The sequence below is a fragment of the Pipra filicauda genome, unplaced genomic scaffold (genome assembly GCF_003945595.2).
Source record: "Pipra filicauda isolate LSUMZ 115617 unplaced genomic scaffold, ASM394559v2 scaffold360_size730234_pilon, whole genome shotgun sequence".
In the NCBI taxonomy this organism is placed as follows: domain Eukaryota; kingdom Metazoa; phylum Chordata; class Aves; order Passeriformes; family Pipridae; genus Pipra; species Pipra filicauda.
In genome coordinates, this window is record NW_024104488.1 from 450,902 (window position 1) to 472,503 (window position 21,602).

Sequence of the window (21,602 nt, forward strand, 5' to 3'; positions counted from 1 at the left end):
ACACTGAACCATCTCCCTGCAGGGAGCTCCCTTGGCTGCACAAGGGCTTTATCCCAAAATGTACATCAGCTCTCTGGCCCTCACGAAGTGCTGTTTCTGTCTCCTAAAAAAGCATCTGCTCCCTCCATCCCTGCAGAGAACTGAGAGGTTGGAGTGATATTGGAAGGAACACATCCTGTAACAGCAAACCAGAAAGATTCCCCATCTGTGAGGAGGTACCGGGGGAGAGTGAGCACAAAAGATAGGGAAGGAGGGGGAACAGCCTACAGATGCTGTGGGGTTTGGTGCAGGGGTTTGAGGTTGACAGCCTGGGGTGACAGCCTGGCTTTCGGGTGACTTACTCTGTGGTTTGTCACAAGGGGGAACACCTTGTCTGTCACTCCTGAATTACACTTCTGCAGTGCTTCCCAGTTCTTGGAAGAGCTCCCAGTCCTCCTCAGTCAACAGACTTCAGAAGTAACCATGAGTAGTGTCATCCCAGAAAACTAATGGAGCTGAATGAAATACGGTGGGTTTATGATCTGAGGGGTCTGGGGAGTAAGAAGTGAAGCAGTAAACAGAAACTCCTCAGTTTTGGGAAAAGGATTAGGGCACTTCCTTACCCCTGGCTAAATGCAGTCAGTAGGATGATGCAGTGGGATCCCATGGGAACACGTGCTGCACAGATGTGACAGGCAGGAAGAGCTGCATGGAGTACTCGAGATACTGTTTGTGGGTGTTATACTCCCAGTATAAAGCTCCTGATGTGCCTCCACATCCGTCTGCAAAACTCCAGAAAAGTAGCGGAGAAATTTTTGTTCAAAATTTTTCCTTTTCAAGGGGTATCAAATGCCCTGGAAAAACAGTGGAAAAGATCTGTTAGTTGGTTGGCCAGATCCTGGTTTACTTGTTTTCATTCCATGTCTGTGATTTGCTGCTGTTTGACCCATGGCAGTGTGTGAGCATCACTGGGGCTGGCTTGGCAGAGCCTGTGCTGAGCCTGCTCTAAAGAGCACTTGGAGTTAAGTGAAAGCTTAGCTCAAGGTTCACCAGTAAACAGTGTTGCTTTTTTATGTAATCTCTGATTTTAAAACCTAAACTACCTTGGGCTGCCCTACACCAAGAAGCATCAGCGATCCAAGCTGTGCTTTGGGGTTTATTTCCACATGTATTGAACTGCCCCAGTACCAGCAAACCCCATGCAGTTCAGTGTCACAGAGATTGTTCTGCAGAAGGGAAGAGGTGAGGGGAGGTTGTTTCCTCTGAAGGCTGGAGAAGCCTGACCCATAAATTTTTGACTCAGAGGTGCTGAGCTGTTCCCAGAGTGTAAAATGGCTCAGTTTGCAGCTCGTGGGGTCTAACAGAGAGGAGGATGGATGCCCTCAACCAGTCAGCCCCAGCCAACTCGTTACACAACCTCAGCCCATCCAGTGCCTTGCAAAAGTCTGACAGGGGAATGGGCAGGGCTCGAGGAATACTGTGGCAGCTTGGAAAGGCTGATACATATTTAGGAGGATAATCCAGAGAAAACACAACCATGAATAAAATTCCAATTAGAAGATGAAATACTTTCTGCTTGGGCATGAAAGTTACGGTTCAGCATTTTGATGCTTCTCCATCATTTTGTTCCAGATTTGGAGTTGCAAGTTGCTAATCTGCTCCATTTTGGGCTGAACGAATATTACCTGAGAATTAGTCTCGAATTTAGGAAGTGATTCAGTTCTGGGAAGGCACACGTAGCATCATCATCTCTGCGAGCCTCACGTGTGCTGCCGGAGCTGCTGCTCCGTGTGGCAGGGCTGGGGAGGGCCCTGACCTTGCAGTGCGGTTGCTTTGCTCGCCACAACTGCACAGGGATGGCTCGGGGAGCTCTGGAGCTGCTGAGCAGGAGCTCCAAGGTCCGGCCCATCTCGGCGGGGTGAGGTAAATGTGCTGAGCAGCACAGAATCTCCGTCACTCCTGCGCTTCCCGGCGAGGACTGACCCAGCTCCAGCCCCGGCACGACCGGCTGGAGCTCTGCTGGTGCTGCACCTCCTCCGCAAAGGGACTGTCACAGCTCCACCTGGGTGTTTGATTTTATTTATCCACGGCCCGCGGAACAATGAAGTCAGAGGTAGGTGAATGATGCAGTGCAGAAGTTGCTGCAGCAGGAGCTTCGCTACGGAGATGATTTAATGTATCATGATTTAATGTATCGGGCTGACGGCGGAGGGAATATTAATAAATTCTGTTTGTGCACGTATTGGGCTGGGGGGGGGGCAAAACAAGGCGTTGTGGGTGCAGCAGATGACATTTTCTAATTAAACAGCTTTCTGTTCTGCCTGAAGTAGTCATGTACAAAGGTTTTGCTTCCCTGCTGATGATAGAAACCCAGGCTTTTCAAGGCAGAGCTATCCATTTAACTTGCTGGAAATAAGGGAATGTCGTGTTTCATCCTTAGAAATGCATATCAAGTTCTCAGCAGAAAAATAAGGATGTTAATCATCGCAGCTGATGTGCTGTGTTATGTAGATTGCTCGCATTGATTCCGGGCTGTGGGTTCAGGTTTCTTATTTGCATTTCGTCAGTCAAGCCCGTGCCCACCCTGAATCCCTTCGGGTGAATTTCTGGTGATTTTGTTGCTGGATGTATTTATTCCTCTTTGTGTATCTGCTTTTAAATAAATCACCAGAACAATAAACAATGCTACAGCAGAGGGAGCAGAATGTTTGGGGAGGCGAAACCCTTCTGTTCCATCGCTGCAATCGATGCAGTTGGGAAAGGAGGGGTTTATGCAAACCATGAGTGTGTTCCAGGGTTATAAAAAATCAATCTCCTGGCTGTGTTGTCCATAGGAAGGTGTGGATTCATGGGACACACATGTGAATAGATTCTCAGCAGAGTTCCCCAAGCACAGCCCATGCACTGGCCTGGGTCTGGAGGTGTTCTGTGCTTATATAAGGGCTGGCTGGCAGTTAGGGGGTTGAGTTTGGTTTTTTATATCTTAGTATTTGTAAGGCATTTCTTGGGCTTAATGTATTTTTTACAACAACTTTGTTAATACCTGTCAGGGTCGTTGGGTTTAAAAGATATTCGATTAATGACAGTAGATTGATATATTTTTATTTTAATGTGGTATTAATTGGTGCTGGTTTTCCCAAGTACCAGTTATTCAAAACCGCTTTGGGTTTGGTTTGACCGTGTTCCCTCAAAGCTACGGAGTGGTTGGAACAAGGGAAGCAGAAATCGGAGCTGCCACCAGCACCAGGGCAGGAAGTTGCAAGATTCCCATGTAAAAACCAAAGGTCTCAGATGAGCTGCTTCTCAAAAAGTCGTAGAAGCACAGTTGATGCTTTTAGGCTTTGCACAGCTGTTTGGTTTGGAGACAGTGGGCTTATGGAGCTTTTAATTTCTACAAACAGCTGGAAGTAAAGGGCTGAAAAATACACTGAAGTCATAAGCTGAGTTAAAATTCACAGCCAGAGTGCTGTTTTATGGGAATTCTTATAAACAGAATGAGAAGTACCTTGACTTGTCATATGCTCATTGATATGAATGTCAGCAGTGTTTCTGTGCTGTGGAATAGGGATGGGATGAAAACAGTGAATTTGGACCTACATTTTGTACACTGTGAAGGTCCCCTGGTCAACAGATTTGGGGGGTGAAATGAGATCAGCATCGAAATCCAGAGTGTCTTTAAGCAGACTGAGAGGTGCCAGTGGTGTGGCAGCGGTGCAGCACAGGGTGTTTGGGGGTGAGACACTGTCACTTTGAGAAGGTCACAGGCACGGACACTCAGCCTGGCTTCTTCAACTCCAGACTCTTCTGTTCTCCCATGTTCTGCCAGGCCTTGTGTGTGGCCCAGCACAGCTGAGGAGGAATGTGGGGCTCTCTCCTTTTCCCCAGCCCAGTCCGTGCTGGGCTCCTGAGGAATGGGCCACCCATCTCACCCACGTGCAACACCCATGGGTCCAGCCACCAAGGGAGAAACTCTGCTTCCTGCTTTTGTAAGTGCTTGAGGAAGAGAAAAATACTACTGTATATATCATTAAAATGACTTTTTCTGTCACTAAATTATCATTTAGGTTTAAACATGATACCGTTGGAAAGTAGTAATCTACGAGGGTTTTTTCCTAATTCTTTTTGTTTCTGAAATAAATAAGTTCACACAGGTTTCTACCTCAGTTAAATGGAATAGGAAATACTGGTTTGCAGCTGAAGAAAAACTATAGGTTTTGAATTTATATTTGCATATAATTAGAATTGCAGTACTTGTGCTTGTAGTTATATCTGTGGTCAGATGCCTGAAGATTCAGAGCCTTTCCAGGCATGGTTTTGGCTTCCCTGTAGCCTGGACATTAGGGATTGTGCACATTGGGCGTGAAAGGTTGGCATTCTGTACACAAATTGAGGGGGGATTTGGGGGACTTAAGTCCTTCTGGGTGAAGTCCTTATTTTGTGGAGAGCAGAGAGACAAGGCACGTCTCATTCCCGGTGCAGTCGTGCTCCGTGTGCCGGAGGGACTCCAGTAAGAGGGAATGTCCCCGTGCTGAGCAGCAGCACAGCCATAAACCCTCATTTGCACAGACACAGCTGCCAGTGGGAGACAGTCTGGGTGAAGGGCAAACGGTGCATCAGCAGCTGCCTGAGGCTGGGGCACCTTTGCATTGCTCTACCAACAAATTCAGCTTGTTTTTAATGTGTTTAACACTAGTGGTGAGCAGGCAGGGCTCTGAGGAGGATGCTCAGCATCTCTGATGCTCCTGTGCTGCTGGAACAAAAGAAGCTCACGCTGGGGAACACTGGGGGTGAGGCTGGGACTGTGCAGGGGATTTCTGGTGGGCAGCAGGGGTTATCTAGGGGGTATTCCATGGACAGCCCTCATTTTTTAAGACTCTTCCCAGTGAACAGCAACACTGTCACAGTAAGAAATGCATCCTCAGCAAGGACAGCCAGAAGTTTTGGTGACATGGAGGCAGCAGGAGTTTAAACAGGTGCATTATGCAGATGTAGTGTTGGTCTCCCAATGCTGTGACATTACTTCTTCCCCAGCCTTCAGTGAACTGAAAAGCTTCAGAAGGAAGCTCACATTTTCCAGGAGAGAATTTTTATTCAGGAGGAAAAAATTGCAGGCAAGTTGGATCTTCTTTTGAGACTTCTCCCAGGCAGAAGCCACTGCATTTGTTAGAGGGGACTCCTTCAGGAGCAGAAACTTCAGATTTGCCGAAGCATGGAAGGTTACCAGGCTGCTGTGATGTGCCCATTGGAAAACTAAGTCACTTCCTGAAGCATGAGAATGGAGATGAAAGGAAAAACCTCAACTTTTTTAAAAAACTTGCTTTTCAGCAAGGCAAAACTGTATGTCTGTACCTCTTACAAAAAACTGCTTCCTCCTACAGCTACAGTCACCAAAGTGAAAAATCCTCCTGAAATTCAGTTTAACCCAGGCTCCTCATTCCTTTAGGTCTCTGGAAAAAAAATCACAGGCCTTGTACATGTGAAGACTGGGCAGATGGAGTTTAGGAAGAGTTTTAGCCACTTTGTTAGAAGTTTCCTAATTTGAGGAGTGGGAACATGAACCAAGCTGATGCTGTCCAAGGGGTGTAGTGGCCTTTTGTACTGGGAAGTGCTAATTTGGGTGCTGACAGTCACTACTCAGTGTAGTAGCATTCTGAGGTACTGGGTAGCATTCTGAGGATGTGGTTTGGCGGGGGAGGAGAGCTGAGCCTGCTGCTGTTGTTATCATATTTTCTGTTGTGATAGCTGGTAGATGTTCATCTGGAGCTGCAATGAGAACTCCTTCATATTTAATATCAGGCCTGAGGTGCCTGGGCCATAAACTTAAGGAAAATTAATTTCATGGACTCTGGATCAGATCCTTGATGAATTATCCTGGGTTTGTGGGGTTTGTTGTTTTTTGTTTTGTTCCATGAACATAAAAATAAACACATTAAATCAGAAATACTTAACTTTTTCTCCTCAAATCAGTTTTATAAACATTTGGTGATTTATATGCACAGCACAGGCACCCACAGTACAGATGCAAATGTCTTCATTTTTCCAGATGGAAAGACTGAGGGAGAGGAAGGCAGAGAGCGGTTTGTTCAGCTGCAGGGGAAAGTTGATCTTAGAGCAGAGTCAAATTCTAGAAACCCTCCTTGCAGTGCTGAGCTCTCCCAGCAGCCTGGGAGCATCAGGCAGTATCACTTCCATGTGCTTGATCAGTGAGACAGAGAAAGCAATGTTTCCAAGTGTGATTTGGTGTGTTTGGAGGTGCTGTGTACGTGACATCTGCAGAACATGGTGGCTGGCAAACATTTTTAGCTCCTTCGGGTGAAACCAGATCTCCAAGTGAGTTCCACTCAGAGTCTTGCAGGCAATGCTGAATCGACAGTGCAACTGAAATGGGTGTAATCACACATTATACACTACAGAGTATCTTGTAAAGCATCCTGCTTTTTACTTCTGTGTGTTATTCAAATACAGGGAAGCACAGCTGGGCTGCCTTGAACTCGCCATGATGAGCACAGCAATCAAAACAGCGGAAACAACTAATATTTACAGACACACAGGAAAATGATACTCATGAAAAGGCTTTTTCCCAGTCTTTTCCAGTTTTCCCAAGCGCTAGGCACTGCTGAAATCCACCCTGCAGAGGCAGAAAGCATCAGCAGCACAACTGTGATGCAGTTGGAGGGCAAAGGGGAGAAACCCAAACGTCTTGTGGGGTGAGGGGTTGGTTGTGATGACCTCTTTGGGCTGGATCTTGTGGGGTGAGGGGTTGGTTGTGATGACCTCTTCGGGCTGGAGGCAGATAGTTCCATACTGATGTTGTGCACTCCAACAGTATTTTGCTAAGATTCAAGCCAAGAATTGAATCAATTGAAGGAGTTTTGAAGGCAGCAATCAGCGGAGGAGAACACAGGGATCAAAGAATGTGCTGCAGAAAGTGGCCTGTTGTGCAGCCACATCTATTATGTTACTCAGAGTGAGCAATAAAGGGTGTTGGTTCAGCTGTGTGCCCCTTCCACAGGGCTCCATCCAGAGGATATTCTTGGATTCAGTTCCAAAAGAAGAAAAAAAAGTGTATAGCCTTTTAGACACTGCTCTCTTTTTCCTTGTTTGATTACTGCTGCCAAAGAGGGCTGGCCTCAGATGTGTTTCTTTCCAGCAAAGGGCCATAGGAAAATATTTACTGGTAACAAGACCTTACTATTGGATACTATCTGTAGGACACATTAGTATAACCATGATGTTTTGTATCTCTTGATTAAGATGATGAATGGACTGATGGAGAAATAAAACACCATTGTGTAATCAGCAACAGAAGTGGTGAGATGGGAAATGGGGAGGGGAGAGCGACACCCAGTTTGAAGTGTCTGAGCATAAGGCATTTGTAACCCAGGGAAGAGCTTATCTGGGCCATTATGCTCTTAAATCAGTGGCACACATGAATTTCAAAAGCATTGCTGGGGATCGGAGTGATGGGAACATGAGCCTGCTGATGGAAGGGTGGAAAGCTGGGTGGAAAGGAAACAAGCCAAAGAAAATAACTGCAGGGTTAAATTTCACTCTGCTCTCCTTCCCTCCTTTTCCCTTCCTGTTTGTGTGTTACTGTGAGTCCTGTTGTCATGGGACTCCTCTGTAATGCCATTTGTTTTGTCACTTCATCCCACCCTGAACTTTATACTCGCCACTGCTGCTTGCTTGGCTGCTCTGTTAATCTGCTCTCCTGCACCACGCTTCAGGAACTGGGATTCTGCTCGCCCAGCACAACCTCCCGCTGCCATCCAGCCCCCCTGCCCCTGCCCGAGCAGCACAGCATTCCCAGCCAGCTCCACACAACCTTTGCACCGGCGGGCAGGGGGATGAGGGGCCCAGGAACGTGCCCCGAGCGTGGCTTACCTGCCCAGGGAGGATGAGGAGGCTTTGTGTGCCAGGGAGAGGAGCCCTGGAGCAGAGGAATGCTGCAGGCTCCCAGTCTGGAGCCAGCTCTTCCCGTGGGATCAGCTGCTGTGGAGTGTGCAGCTCCCCGGGGTGGCTGTGCAGGACTGGCCGTGTCCCACTGCCAGCACAGCAGGCCCCGGAGCACAGACTCACCCTCCAGGCAGTGCTGAAGGGACCAGGGAACCCGTCCTGCCCGGCCCCTGCCCCCTGCTGCAGCCTCCGCAGCTCCGACAGCTCCGGTTTTGTCCTGTCCCCATTCCTGCAGGAGACCCAGCAAAAGCCCAGCCCCAGCTTTCCGTTCAGCCCTCACACCCGCTTCTTGGGATCAGATAAGGAAACCCACCGAGATTTATGAGCAACTTCTGTTTGGCTCCGGAGCTCAGCCATCAGTGGGAGTGAAAGGAGGAGCTGTCAGCTGGAGGAGAATACAAAGTATTAGTATGCAAAAGGAGCAAAACCCCAGCAATTCACATTGCTGCTGAGCTTTCTGCATCCTGCTACAAGCTGTTTGCTACAGCAGTGTCAGGTCTGGGAAGGCTGAAATAAAGCAAATGCCTGGTGTGCATGTTTGCATATCAATACCACAAGTGTTTGCTGGCTCCATCTGAGCAGAACAGAACCGGTGCTTGAGGTCGGGAGCACTATCAGGGCTTGAAACCCTTGTGCCTGCACTTAGTGTTCTGTTTGCTGTGCAAGCTTTTTGCTCTGGCAGGCTCCAGTTTTTTGTCTGAATGCTACAGCTTCCATACAGCATTCTGGGTACTGTTACATCATCCCTTTGCATATCCTTCTGCTCACAATAGCTGATCTGAACTGCTGTGCCCACTGAAAAAAGGTTTCAGCGCCCAGCAAAACATCCCAGCTGCTTCTGCCTCGATAAACTGGTTCCTGGAAGCCAAACAGGACATCTTGAAGAAATCCAGTTTGTGCACCAAACCAGCAGATGAGTGGAATTTTTTGTTTGTGTAGCTTTAGATTTTAATCAGATTGTGAACAACCAAGTTTGCCCCTTTATCCAGCCTTCCCAGTGCACTGGTGTCCATGTTCCCAAAACTGGCATTATTAACTGTTTTAGAAGCTCTCATGACTCCCGAAAGTATAAACTGCAGGTTACAGTGGAAGTGTGACAGTGGAGATATGTAAGAAGTTGCCTTTTATTAGTTTATTTGTTTCTGTTAGAAAACTATTTGTCTATAAAAGGGAAAGCAGCATTCAAACCCAAGATGAACACAATATTGAGATATATAGATGTAGATAGATAGATAGATATATTTCTGAAGGATGTCCTTGAGTGAATGTCCTAAGATCCAGTTTGGATCTTAGACTTTGGTATTAGAGTAGGACAAACTGTGGTGAGAAGACTTTCATTCTCTGAATGAAAGCTGGAGAACTGTGTTCCTTGATTTATCATTATGGTGCTGCTTTGTCTCCCTTATCAATTGCTCAGAATTCAGTGGATAAAACTGTATATAATGTTTGCTGCCTGGATTGACTAATACCTTGGCTGAACCAAAGCTGGGCTTTCTGATTCAAAGGGAGCTAAATCCCACTTTTGGGCTGATGTTTTGGAGAGCACAAAGCAGGTGCTGCACATGCCATGGTAAGAACATGGTCACAGGAACAGAAACCCAGTGCTGATGAAAGGGAACCACATCTGCTGGGAGCCAAATGGGACCTGACCAAACCTCATCTTAGACTCATCTTCCCCTTGCTTGTGAGCACAGTGCAACTGTGCTATTGAATAGATTTTATTTCCAGTTGCTTTTCCTATGGGAAAAACAAAACCACCAAAAAATGTGTGGGTATTTGAACATACAAGTGAGCCACCCTCTCAGGGTGTTTACCCAATCTTTTAAAATTTCACTTCCTCTGACATTTTTATTTATCTTGGCACGTAAATACTAAGCCAAGCTGTTTTCCCTTTCCTGAGCTCAGTGTTTTTAAAGGAAGCTGATGTTCAGCCTTGCTAAAGAATTTCAGAGCCCTTGAGAGGAGGACCGTGGATAAGAAGAACGATGCACATCTTGCAGGAATGTCCTCCCAAATTTTCTGCTGCTCACAACAAACTGAAAAAATCTCAACTCAGAAGGACCATGTGATGCCAATGCTGCAGGTCTTGTATGATTCAGGATAATATGATTACAGAAAGTTTAAAGGTTAGCCTATGTTCTGTAAATATATGATCTTATTATATGAATTTTCTTATCCTAAGCCTGTCTAGAATGGATGAAACAGCATTTCCAAGTGCTTCACAAGGCCTGTCATTATAGTGGAGGTTTCTTAGCAGCCTTGAAAGCATCTGAATTACTGTATAATGATATTCTGTCATCTCTTAGCAAGGCTCACACTCTAAACACTTTTACACACAATAGAAATTAAAATGGAATTGAGTAAATTCTGTCTCAAATTCACGGACTATGTAGTGATTGTCTGGGTGCTTTGGATTAAATATAGGCTCGTGTCTATTAGAGCTGGGTTACCTGGAGTAACAAATTGTAACATGTAAAATGGTAAAGTGTAAAATAGGTCAGATGTGGAGAATCAAATATTAACGCTTACTGTACACTTTTTTTTAAAGTCTGTGCTTCAGTCTATTCTTCAGAATATTGAAAAAGGAAGCTTTTTTACTGTAAATATATAATTTATTGAGTGAAAAAAATATTTGGCGTGCAATGAATTTTTCCTAAAAATTTACAAATATAGGAGGTTTGATGATGTTGGAGCCCTCTGCACATGAGCCATTTTCATGGTCCCATGATTCTTTGTTGATCTCAGTTTTCCAGCAGCCCATGAACTTTCTCAGGAGCTGTGGGATCTGTGGGATCACCTGAGGAAAATTCATTGGGATCATATAAGAAAACACAAGCAAAAGCAAGCATGTGCAGTTACCCTTTTCAGGGGGAAACAATGAGGTCACTGAGGGACATCAGAGAAAATATATCTTTGAATATGCAGCTCATCTATAGAAGCAGTTTCCTCTGTAGTTGCCTCCATGGACACCCCAGTGAGACATAAACCCAGTTTTATGTCCATCAGCCCCTGGGCTGAAAGATGCTTTGTCCTCCCCGGGTTTGTGCTGTCACTTCACACCTCGTCATGACTTCTCTCACTGTAGACTTTCAGAATCGAGTTCCCTGTGCCTGATCCTTCCCCTGAGGATGTTGCCTGTGTGGTTTTGGTATCAAGGACAGGCTCAAGCAACCACAGATGTGAGTGTGAGGGAGCCAAGTGAGAAGTGATGGATGCTGGCACTGCTTGGAACGTCATCCCTCCTTCTGTGGGGAGGTACCTGCAGAGAGGAGCTGGTTGTTCATCCTCCCATATCTCAGCAAAGCATCACTGCTCCCTGGGTGTGCCCAGAGGCAGCTACAGCACCCTCATGGTGGGTAAATGTCTCTGCTGACCTCTGTTTAGAACAATACCCAAGTGTACATTTGTTTCTCACACAACCAGATGGAATTTGAGGTGTGGGAGATGAAATATGAAGCTGGTGATTGAACTTTACAGCTCACAGCAGAACAGAAAACAGGGACATGTATCAAAGTGAAGAAATGCTCATGCTTTTCAAGCATATGAAGATATAACAGGATTTTTCTTGATGATCTTTGATAGCCAGCCAGCCAGCCACCTTAATTCATGGCTCACACAAACTGCTGAGCAGCAAACTTCAGCCTGCCTGGGGTGGTGGGTACTGGAACTTGCTGTACAGAGGTTTCTGTCTGCTCACTCTGTGCAGAGAATCCCCCCTCCTGAGGCACATTTCTGGTACCTTGGTGGCAAAAGTGGGCTGTTAGAAAGAGGAGGAGGAACTGTGCGTGGGTTTGGTCTGAGGAAGTAGGTCCCTCTGCAGAGGTCAGTTGGTCAAATGATGAGCTAGTCTAAGTCCTAAAGCCATCAGATACGATCTGTCAGGAGATGCAAAACTTATCATTCCTGCAGCAAGGGGAATTTAGACTGGCTGTGTGACATTTTGTGCTTTGTACCTCTGAATCTATTTTGTGACCAGTCTAAATACTAACAAAGTTAGTGAAATTCTGAGGTAATGCTGTGACCACCTCCCACAGTTAGCTAGAGCTCTTAAATGTGCATATGTGATCTTTCACAACTTAAAATTGGTGTGTTTTCATTCCTTCAGTTCTTAGAGGGAAAAATGCCTGACTGTTTTCATGCACCTGAACAGTTAATGAGAGCCTGCCTTGCCTGATTGTACCTGTCACAGCACTATTTCCCTAAGGATAGAGACACCAATTTGTGACTCTGTCCTGACAGCACAGAGCAGAGACTGCCTTGTATTGGTAATGTAAAAGAAATAAAGGCTTGTGGGCATGAAGTGAAATGGAAATACTTGAGACTTACTGTTGAACTACTAAGCCCTTCCTGAGCATTTTGCCAGCTTTGGTCTGATTCTGACAGGTGCTCTGTCTGCAAGTGTTCTAGAGAATCAGAACTAATGGAAATTAATATTTTAATTGATCTTTTCAGTTGTGCAGAAATAACTAGATGGTCTCTGTTCCCTAAATAAGAATAGAAAAATGTGTGACCAAAGCTGGTCGCACAGCAGTCCTGTTCCAAATGATTGGATCACTGCAAAGAGCCTTCTTTCTTTAAATAACCACCCTATTAGCTGAAGAATGGTGGCACGGCTCTGGAAGGCATTTCTGTGACACTAAATTATGCCTGTGCAGTATCTAACTCCCTCCTCTGAACCTGACCTTCATCTGCCGGATTCTGACGGCCCCAACTTGAGAAACCCTCGCCGAACCCTGGGTGAGGTCAAGCCTGGCCAGCTGAGGTACTTTATATAATGCCTTCTGTGACCAGGCCTCTCTGATCCCGAAATAGCAGGTTTGCTGTCCCCAGACAGCTGGTGGGACGTTGGTGAGCACACTGTGAGGCAGCACAGCCACGGCAACCCTTGCGTAAGGGCACGTTTTTTTGGCTGTGCTTGTGTGAAGAAACCACAGAGGCTGTTGGCTGTTGAATAGGTGCTTTATTTGTAGGAAGGCGTTTGTGTTGCACACTGAAATCCTTTGGTGGTGTCCTGGCAAAGGACAGCAGCTCTGGTGCTCCCCCAGCCCTGGGACAGCCTGGCAGAGCACAGAGAGCTGCCCCGGCCTCACCGGGGAGGTGGAGCTGCCCCTGGTCAGCAGAGGCTTCACAGGGTTCTGCCCGAGGGTCGTCTTCTCCCTTCATCTGCAGGGCTGACTCCTACACTAGACAATTTTAATCCACCCTTCCCCCCCCAGTGACACAGTTCCCTTGTCAGGGTGGAGGAGCCAGCGGGCAGTTCCCCCTCAGTGCAGTGTCCATTTTAGCTCCTGACATGTGCTTTGCTTGCCAAGACTCTTTCTGTACCAATCAAGAAGGGTTTCTTTGTGGGAAAATATCCGTTTTGTTTGGCTGCCAGAGTGCTGCACATTTATGGACCTTTAAATTAAGAGGAAGGAACTTTGGGTTGGAATAACCTGTTTATTTCTTATTATACAGTTCTGAAACAGGACTAGAAGTTGGACTTGATGATCCTCGTGGGTCCCTTCCAGCTTAACATATTCTGTGATTCTGTGACTTTACAAAAGCTGGTTTGGTCCTTCTCTACAAGGTTCCATAAACTTCCTTAGAGGACTGGAAATGCATTTTTCTAATAACTGAATCTCTTTTTCTATTCATTTTTATCACCAAAAAAAAAAAAAAAAGAAGAGAGAGAAATGGTTAGCCAGAATATGAGGAAATATATTTTCAGTATTCACAAAATGCTCCAAACAGCTGCTTATTTTTATTTGCCAAAACAGGGTGGAGTAGTGAGTTCTGTGGTTGAGATCACCACCACCAAGAGAGATGAGGTGTTGGCTCAGTGGTGATGTAATCCCAATTTAATGGTCACCATTTTCTAATTCTATAAATACAGAACAGAATTCTCAGACTGTTTTTTCCTTGCAGTCTCAGCACAGAGATTCCTTGTTACCTTGTGCAAAACATCTGCAATTAAAATTCCCTCGCGAGTAGGAACAGTTTTGTCCTGGCCTGGCTGCATCTCTAAGCTCTGAACCTCTCCCAGCCATCCTGATGATGAATACAAATCATTTCATGCTTTCGTTTGTCAGCACATTAAAGGGCAGAAACAAGAGAGGGAGTTTAATTTGGAACATAATCGGTTCTTCTGTGGATCTGCAATAATTAAATGTGTGTCTACGGAGGGGCAGCCAAGACAACACCGTTCTTACTCACTCAGAGCTTAACTGTTGCTTTACTTCAGAGAAAACTGGGAGTAAAATTTGCAGCAGAGCCCTTTTTAGTGCCAGCACTGCAAGATTCTCCTCCATAAGTTCCCCTCAGCTGTGCCCTGCTGCTGACCCTGAACTGTCATTTGCAATAGGACTAAAATGCCACCTCCCATGTTTTTCCTAGAGCAAGCTGGCATTTCATGACAACTGAATGTGAAGTTGCCTGATGTAATTACTATGAGGAGTAATAGAGAATAGACATTTTGAGTGTCTAAGGAAATGTTGTGTTCTGAAAGCTTACATATTTGGTTGGCTTCTGGCAGCAGATCCCTCCTGTCAGCAAATCCGAGGAATGCCTTTGCCACACTCTGTTGCTTGGCGAGGATTAAGCTCCAGTGTCCAGCTGAACCAGACTAATCCTCAGGCCTGTGCTCAATGAACTATTTGTGAGCCTGTTGCATAACGAGTCGGGGGAGCCCTCCTGGCTCTCCCGAGAGCCCTGGGAAGCTGCTCCCACAGCCCCGTGTCGGGGCAGCACGTTGGGGGCAGCCCGGGCTCAGCTGGGAGCGTGGCTTTGGGGTGGGGTTGGGTGGCTTCGGGCACCCAGAGCTCTGCACCTTCCAGCTGGTGAGTCTGAGTGGGTCATGACACCAAGGCCGAGAGGGTTCAAGTTGTTCCTGATTCCTGAAGTTGCTCCAGGCTCTGCTGGGTGGGGATGAGCCTCTGCAGCTGCTTCCCCCGTGGAGGAGCCTGAATTCCTGCCTCTCTCCAAGCACCCTGCCAGGCACTGTCCCTGCTGTGCTGAAAAGCTTCTCCCAGGCTGAACCCTCAGCTCCTGATGGATGGCTGAGCTCTCCCTCTTCCCCCTTTTAGGCAGGGTGAAATACAGAGCTGGTGTAGAGTGGAGAGGAGGTCCACGAAAGGCTGTTGAAGCAGAGACGTGACCTTTCTTCCCCTACATCATGAATTGGCTCCCACAGAGTTTCTCTCATAGAGGAAAGAGGGAGGGTCAGGGCAAAGAATAAAAGATAGTTGTTTTACTCAAATTGGCTCTTTTCTGGACAGGTTGACATGTGGCAATGCCCATGTCCAAAACCATCTGGTCCTTACTGTGCTGGGCCGTAAAACCAGGAGTACCTCCTATACACAGAGTATCATAAAGAAAACTTTATATCACACTGGGGACTGGGCAGTTTTATTGTTCCTTCCAGAAGGAAGATGAGAACTTGCCCGGTTTTTATTCCAGTATATATCCACACTGTGTAAATAAATTTGAGGTGAGCGCTTTTAAATGCATTTTTACAGCTTGTTTTGAAGGTAATGGAAGCAGATTAGCAATATAAAACTGCTACAGAAGTCCTACTTATTACCGTAGGAGACTTGACCTGAAGATAAACATGACCTGGAGTAATGACAGTCGTGGAGGCTGAATTGATGCAGGTGAAGAGCTGTTGAGAGCTGGGAGATACTTGTGTCTCTACACATGGGGTAAAGTAGGATATGTTAGCATAAGAACATTGCTAAAAATAGCCAAACAGCCCCCTGCAGTGTGTGGCTTGAAACAGGAAGATACACAACACAAACTGTGGAGCTTGGTTATCTCACAAATTATTTCTGTCTCTCTATTATCATTCAGAGGACATACATGACTGCAATGTGCACAGAAGTAAATGTTTTTCCTTTGGAATTCATTTAAGAAGACCTTTCTGCTGTCGTAAGGACACAGTTTCAGATGCTGCTCTCAAGTCAGTTGTAGGCTAATTTAAAAATGCTCTTGCATCCTACCCTGCACTGCTGTCTCATTTGCCTCACCCCTGGGGTTTGAGAGCAAGTACGTTCTGTAGAGATAAAAAAAAAGCATATTGTGTCTGCCTGCAAAATTACATATACACATGTAAAATCAAGGGACTAAAATACTGGTTTTAAAAGCAGTTTAATCAATAAAGGGTTATTTACTCTTTAAAGATTCAAGCATAACACCATGGACAGTTCAGGGCCAAGAGGACTCTGTGTGCCTCCAGCAGTTTCTACACCCCAGGGTAACTACTATGGCATTTTGTGTTGTAGTGAAATGACTGGAGCAAAAGGGCCAACTGGATTCTGGGCATGAATAATCCAGCACCTCATAAGTACAGTCTTAGTAGTCTACAATGAATATAATAAATATATTTATATGAAAATATTTATAATTTAAATATAAACACATTTCCCCTTATTACATCAATTATATAAATATATGATTTTATATTATAAAATATTATGTATAATGATTATCTATAATTAAATTATATTGTAATATTTTATATTATAAAATATATAATATTATATACATATTATAAATATAAATACCCTTTCCCCTTATTTCAATTCTTCTGTTTGTGAAATAAGTTTTAAGATGCCTTTTGGAGCTGGAAAAGGACTGCAAGGCCTCTCAGATGGTATTTTGTAATTACGATGGTGCACCAACATTTAATGAGAGACAGAAGACACGAGGTTTTCCCTTCCTGGAACTCTTGGCCTGCAGCAAAGAAAAGCACCAGAACTCCACACGTCTACTGAGCTGCCCCTGTTGGATGTACAGCTGGAGACGCTCCTCAGCCTCCCATCCCAGTCTGAGCAGGCAATTAAACCTTGGGGAAGCTGGAGCTGGTTGGGGAGGGATGGGGGGTTTTCCGCTGAGAAAGGCAATTAGCTGTAAATTGTACCTAAAGAGTTTAATAGCAGCTCATCTTCCCTTGCCTGCCTGTTTATACCTGAGAATTAGGTTGCGCTGTTGTTTATTTACTGGTTTGGAAAATACCTTCATCAGCACATTCCCTTCGGTGGTGCCGGCGATGATCTGCCCATGATCTCAGCAGGTCCTGGCTGCTGCCGGGGCAGGGGCTGGCCTGGGCAGGACGGCAGCTTGGTTACCTGGAAGGCTTTTCTTCAGTCCCATTTCAGATGGAAGGCTTTGCTCTCTGTGCCGCTTGCTTTGTGGCACAGCCCTGGGGCCCCTCTCTGTCCTGCAGTGTTCTTTTTGCCGTGCTGTTCTGCACTCCCATGGGCAGTGACAGATACGAGGGAATAAAACCATCCCCACACCTCACGCCAGCCCAGAGGGAAGAAATAAATAGTCCTTTTCAGGTGATTGCAAAGTCCTTCAGTTATCCCTCTGCAGTGTTGCAAGTGTTCTTCCTAAGGAGTTTAGGGTTTTGGTACTTTATGGCAGCCTTTTTGTATATATCTTTTAAAATGTTGACTTGGAGTGACCTCCTGACAACCTGCCTCATCTGCCCCTGTCCATCACCAAAGGGATGTTTCTCCCAAGCCATCATTGGGATGTTGACACCGCTGTGCATCCTCCTATGGCAGGATAGTGCAGAATTCTGGTTTGCATGATGCACAGACAGGGAAGTTCATAACTGACAGACTCTTTATTCCTGTTACGATTCATTTTTCCCATTAATATCTTGGGTTGAATCTTAGAAGTGAAAGCAACAAAAGCATTATGGTTCATTCTGAATGTTTGTGACCCTCTTTGTGTATTAATCTGCTTGTATATCTGTGAAATTTGGGAACTCTCGTGCTGCATATGTAAATAAAATCAAATAGGATGTCTGCATTCCTCAGTGTGGGGGCAGTGACTGTGGGCAGGAGGAAGAGCTATCCAGGTTGTGAGCTGTGTAGAAATCTGATCCTTGGGAGCGTTCTCATTTTCTGCTCATTCTTTTTCCAAACGTTTTGGTGATCCTAGAAGTGAGAAATTAATCTAGTCAGGTTATTTCCTGATCACCCTCCCCAAAAGAGAGTTTGCCCTTCATTGGCCTTGAAGGAACAGGAGAGCTCGAGTTCCTGGTTCAGGGATGGGAAAATGCAAGTGCCACTGCAATGCTTTAGTTTCATCCCCTACTCCAGCCAGGGGGTCTCTGGAGGGAAGAGTTTGTAAATATGATAATTTTTGTTTTGGCAATTGCAAAAGTTCAGCTATTGTGACTATTCACTTTTTAAAAAAATCATCTAAACGGAGACACCAGGGCTGAGACTTCCCAAAGCAAAGCCCTGTGTGCTGTCAGCAACAGGCACATATTTTCAGGAGTACAAACAGAGATCGGTTTTCCAGTGCCCTGTGGTGTCCCATGAGAACCAGACTCTTCCAATGTGCCCTTGAAATTCCCACCCTCAATCCTGGATCCAGATTTTGTTTTTTTTCCAGAAGCTCTGAACTTGGTTGCTAAGGTGACTGTGCCATTTTATTTAATTTTTTAAAGGCAAAAGCCTATTTTGTGGCTTTAAACTAATTTTTGAAGGTGTTGGTCCATTGCTCGTGTGATGAGTATTGTGGTGATGAGTATTGTGACCCTTCATCCAGTGGGTTATTGGGGGAGGACCTTGGCAGACTTTCATTGTCTATTTAGGAAAAGGGTTTTATAAATATAAAACCCAGCTCTTGGTATTGGCAGTAATACTGATTACCCAGGGAAGAGTATGTTGGATTAATAAAACTGAGATTATCATCTGGGCTTCCATTTTCCAGATTCCTACCAATACCAAGTAGATATTTTAGACCTTAAAGTCATATATTGAACTAAGACTGGAAAGGGTAACAGAAAAGACTCTGAATCACCTCTGATCAGAACTGGTTTGTCCTGCTATTTGAACACTTTGTTTACAAGTATTCTTTTAATATAGCTCATGACTTGCATGAAGATGAAAATGTTATTCCCGTTCCCTCAGAATTAAACATTTACAGCTGTAAATGGTGTCTTTTGTGCTTGCAAATTTTATCTTGTTAATATTTATAAATTCCGCTACAAAACATACTTGCACATAAGGCATTAATGTAGATTTTATATTTTCTTACAGGGTGCCATAATATAAAGAGTATAAAATCTGAGTTGGAATATGCAGTAAAAAATATATGAGCTTTTACTACGCAGAGAGGGAACAAAGTAATTACAGTGTGATGTGTTTACTAACCTTCTGCAATGCACTCTTTCTGTGGCTTAGAAAAAACCTGAACAAAATAACATGGTGGCTCTGTGTCTCCTCAGCTGGGATTCCCAGAGGGTGGTTGATAGCAGCCAGTGCAGTTTCAATGGGACTATAAAGTTTTTTGGAAGTGTTGGACGTCGCTGAATACGTTTACTGTGGTTTTGTCTCATTTTCCAGTGTTTTTCCCTTCATTTCATATGTTTTTGCTCCAATAAGATCACACTTGTTTCATTATCCATCTGTAAATCAAGAGCAACTCTGAAACAAGCCATATTGGGAAAACACAGATGAATAGTCCTGCTAATAATAATCTTCTTGGTGTCTCCTGCCCTGAAAATCACTGTCTTGTTTATCTGTGTGTATATTTGTACAGCCAGAATACTCTCTTCATCTTAGGATGAGGCAAAGTCCCTAAAGATGCTTAAACCTTTTGTTCAGGGAAGGCTTTTCCCAAAGCTGTGTGTGTTTCCCCACACTGCAGGAGGATGATTTCAATGCAGATTTGTCTGTGAACGAGAAGGAGCCTCATTTTATCATTCTGAGAGTGATTGTACTGCGTTCTCTTGCCAGCAGGAGTAAGTTCTAGCAAGATGCATCTGAAAGATTTAGTGAAAACGTAAATATTGATAGACTTTTACTTTCGTAAAACAGCACAGCTTAAGTAAAATGCATATTATGTCACCTGACCTTAAATCCTGTCCCGTGGGGAAATGACAGCTTCATCCGAGAGCAGCAGGACACTGCTCAGAGCTGGCACCAGGGAAGATCTGGCTCTTTGTGCTGACTGACCCAAATGCTCTTTAGCAGTGTCAGGTGAAATAATAACTAGTCTACTTCACTGCAGCATTTTAATATGAAATGCCACATTTACATGAACAGAAGAGCCAGACATGCCTCTCGAAGCTAAATTGTTTCTGCTTTCTTCAAGCAAAGGTAGTTGAGTTTTATCTCTTAGAGTATTTTTTGTATAAGAATACTCTGGGTATAAATACTGAGTATAAATACAAAGCTATTTCAGTAGAGTCTTTGTTCCAGCACCTGTCTCAAGCCTCTCAGGTTATTCTGATTACTGTCAGCTACGTCCTGGTTTTATCCTACCAGAGGAATTATGACACTATGTCACTTAGTTCAATCTGTCACTTGGATTATTTATACAGCAGCCTTTCCATACTGCAAACCAAAAATGTACATCTATATTGAACCTTGTATTGAAAATCATAAGCATTATCTATTTTAATATAATTAATTGAAAAATCCATATTATTTGCACAATTTAAGTAGAATCATAAGACTAAGGGAAGAGGTTGTTTACCCCAGCAAACTTTCTCTCATTTTTGAGATTGCTCTGCTTACAGAGCTTTAGATTTACAGCTTTTAAGGACCAGTTGCTAAGAGCTGCATACAGATTTGGGGGTTTATACCTGATGTATGTTATGCTTTAGCTGTAAATAAAGCAATAATGGTAAAGATCTGCATCCTCACTCCCCCACACTGGAGCCAGGCAGTGTGATCTGTAGCAGCTGATTCCCTAGGGCTGATGTGCCTGTTGTTTGAGCCCATGGAATATTAGCATTATTTCAAAACTGTCTGCAGTAGCTGGGTTTTGAGCACAACAAATACAATGAGGAAGGTTTATGTAACTGTTGTATTGACAGCACGGCAGAGAGAGTCTGGGTGGCTCAGTTCTAATAAACCCACCGAGCTCCAAAAAGAGAGAGTGGGGCAGAGAAAACTTTCCAAACATAGCTAATGCACCAACCACCAGTGTATACTTAAAATACAAAATTACATCTTCAACTCTCTTACTGGAGCCATCAGGGAAACCTCATTTGAAATGAGCACCTTGCCCATTTTGGTCTGGCCTCCTGGCTGGAGTGTGTCTGGCCACACTTCACAGAAACAAGACAAGAGGAGGTGCTTTTTTGTGCCTTTGTCTTTGCCCCAGAGGGAAACGTTCTAATGGCTTTGGTAAATTGATTAAATTATGTTTTGATTGATACAGACTTCGAACATTCAGTGTGTTTCCGGATGCTTCCTCTCACACAGCCTGACTTGCTCCAGGCGTTTGTTCCCCGTTTTGGGAATTTGCCAAGCTCTTCCTCACTAGCAGAGCTGCTCAGAGCACAGGCTGTGGTTACCAGACCCCCAGAAGGCCTGGTTAGCTGCAGTTACATCCAAATTCTGCCACTTCTGCTTTCACATGAAGTCAGATCTTCTCTGCTTCCTTCAGGGACAGGGAGGGAGTTGCCTCCCCTCAGGGAGATGCTGTTCTGTCACCTGCAGCTGTAGGTGTGAGTCAGCATGTTCTGAGAGCAGCAGGGCACAAATAGTTCTCCCAAATAAAACTCCCTGATTTTCTTTTCCCCCAAAGCTTATTGCATCCCTCTCTGTGTTGATATCACATGCTCGGAGTTGTATATGTAGAATCTGCTTTATGTAGAATTAAAGTGTGAGGAGTGAGCCCTCTCACTGCACAGGAAAATTCTATTCTGGACAGAGAAA

General features: G+C 44.8%; 1 protein-coding gene and 1 long non-coding RNA gene across 10 annotated transcripts in view; one reads left to right on the forward strand and one right to left on the reverse strand.

Moving 5' to 3' along the window:
• IQSEC1 (IQ motif and Sec7 domain ArfGEF 1) overlaps window positions 1-21,602 on the forward strand; it is a 336,618-nt gene that overhangs the window by 235,727 nt on the left and 79,289 nt on the right. The gene's annotated exons all lie outside the window — the stretch shown is intronic.
• LOC114002503 lies at window positions 5,044-8,607 on the reverse strand. Its single transcript, XR_003545878.2, has 4 exons — window positions 8,488-8,607; window positions 8,249-8,320; window positions 5,329-5,426; window positions 5,044-5,241 (listed from the first exon to the last, which is right to left on the reverse strand). It is a non-coding gene; the product is annotated as an uncharacterized LOC114002503 (long non-coding RNA).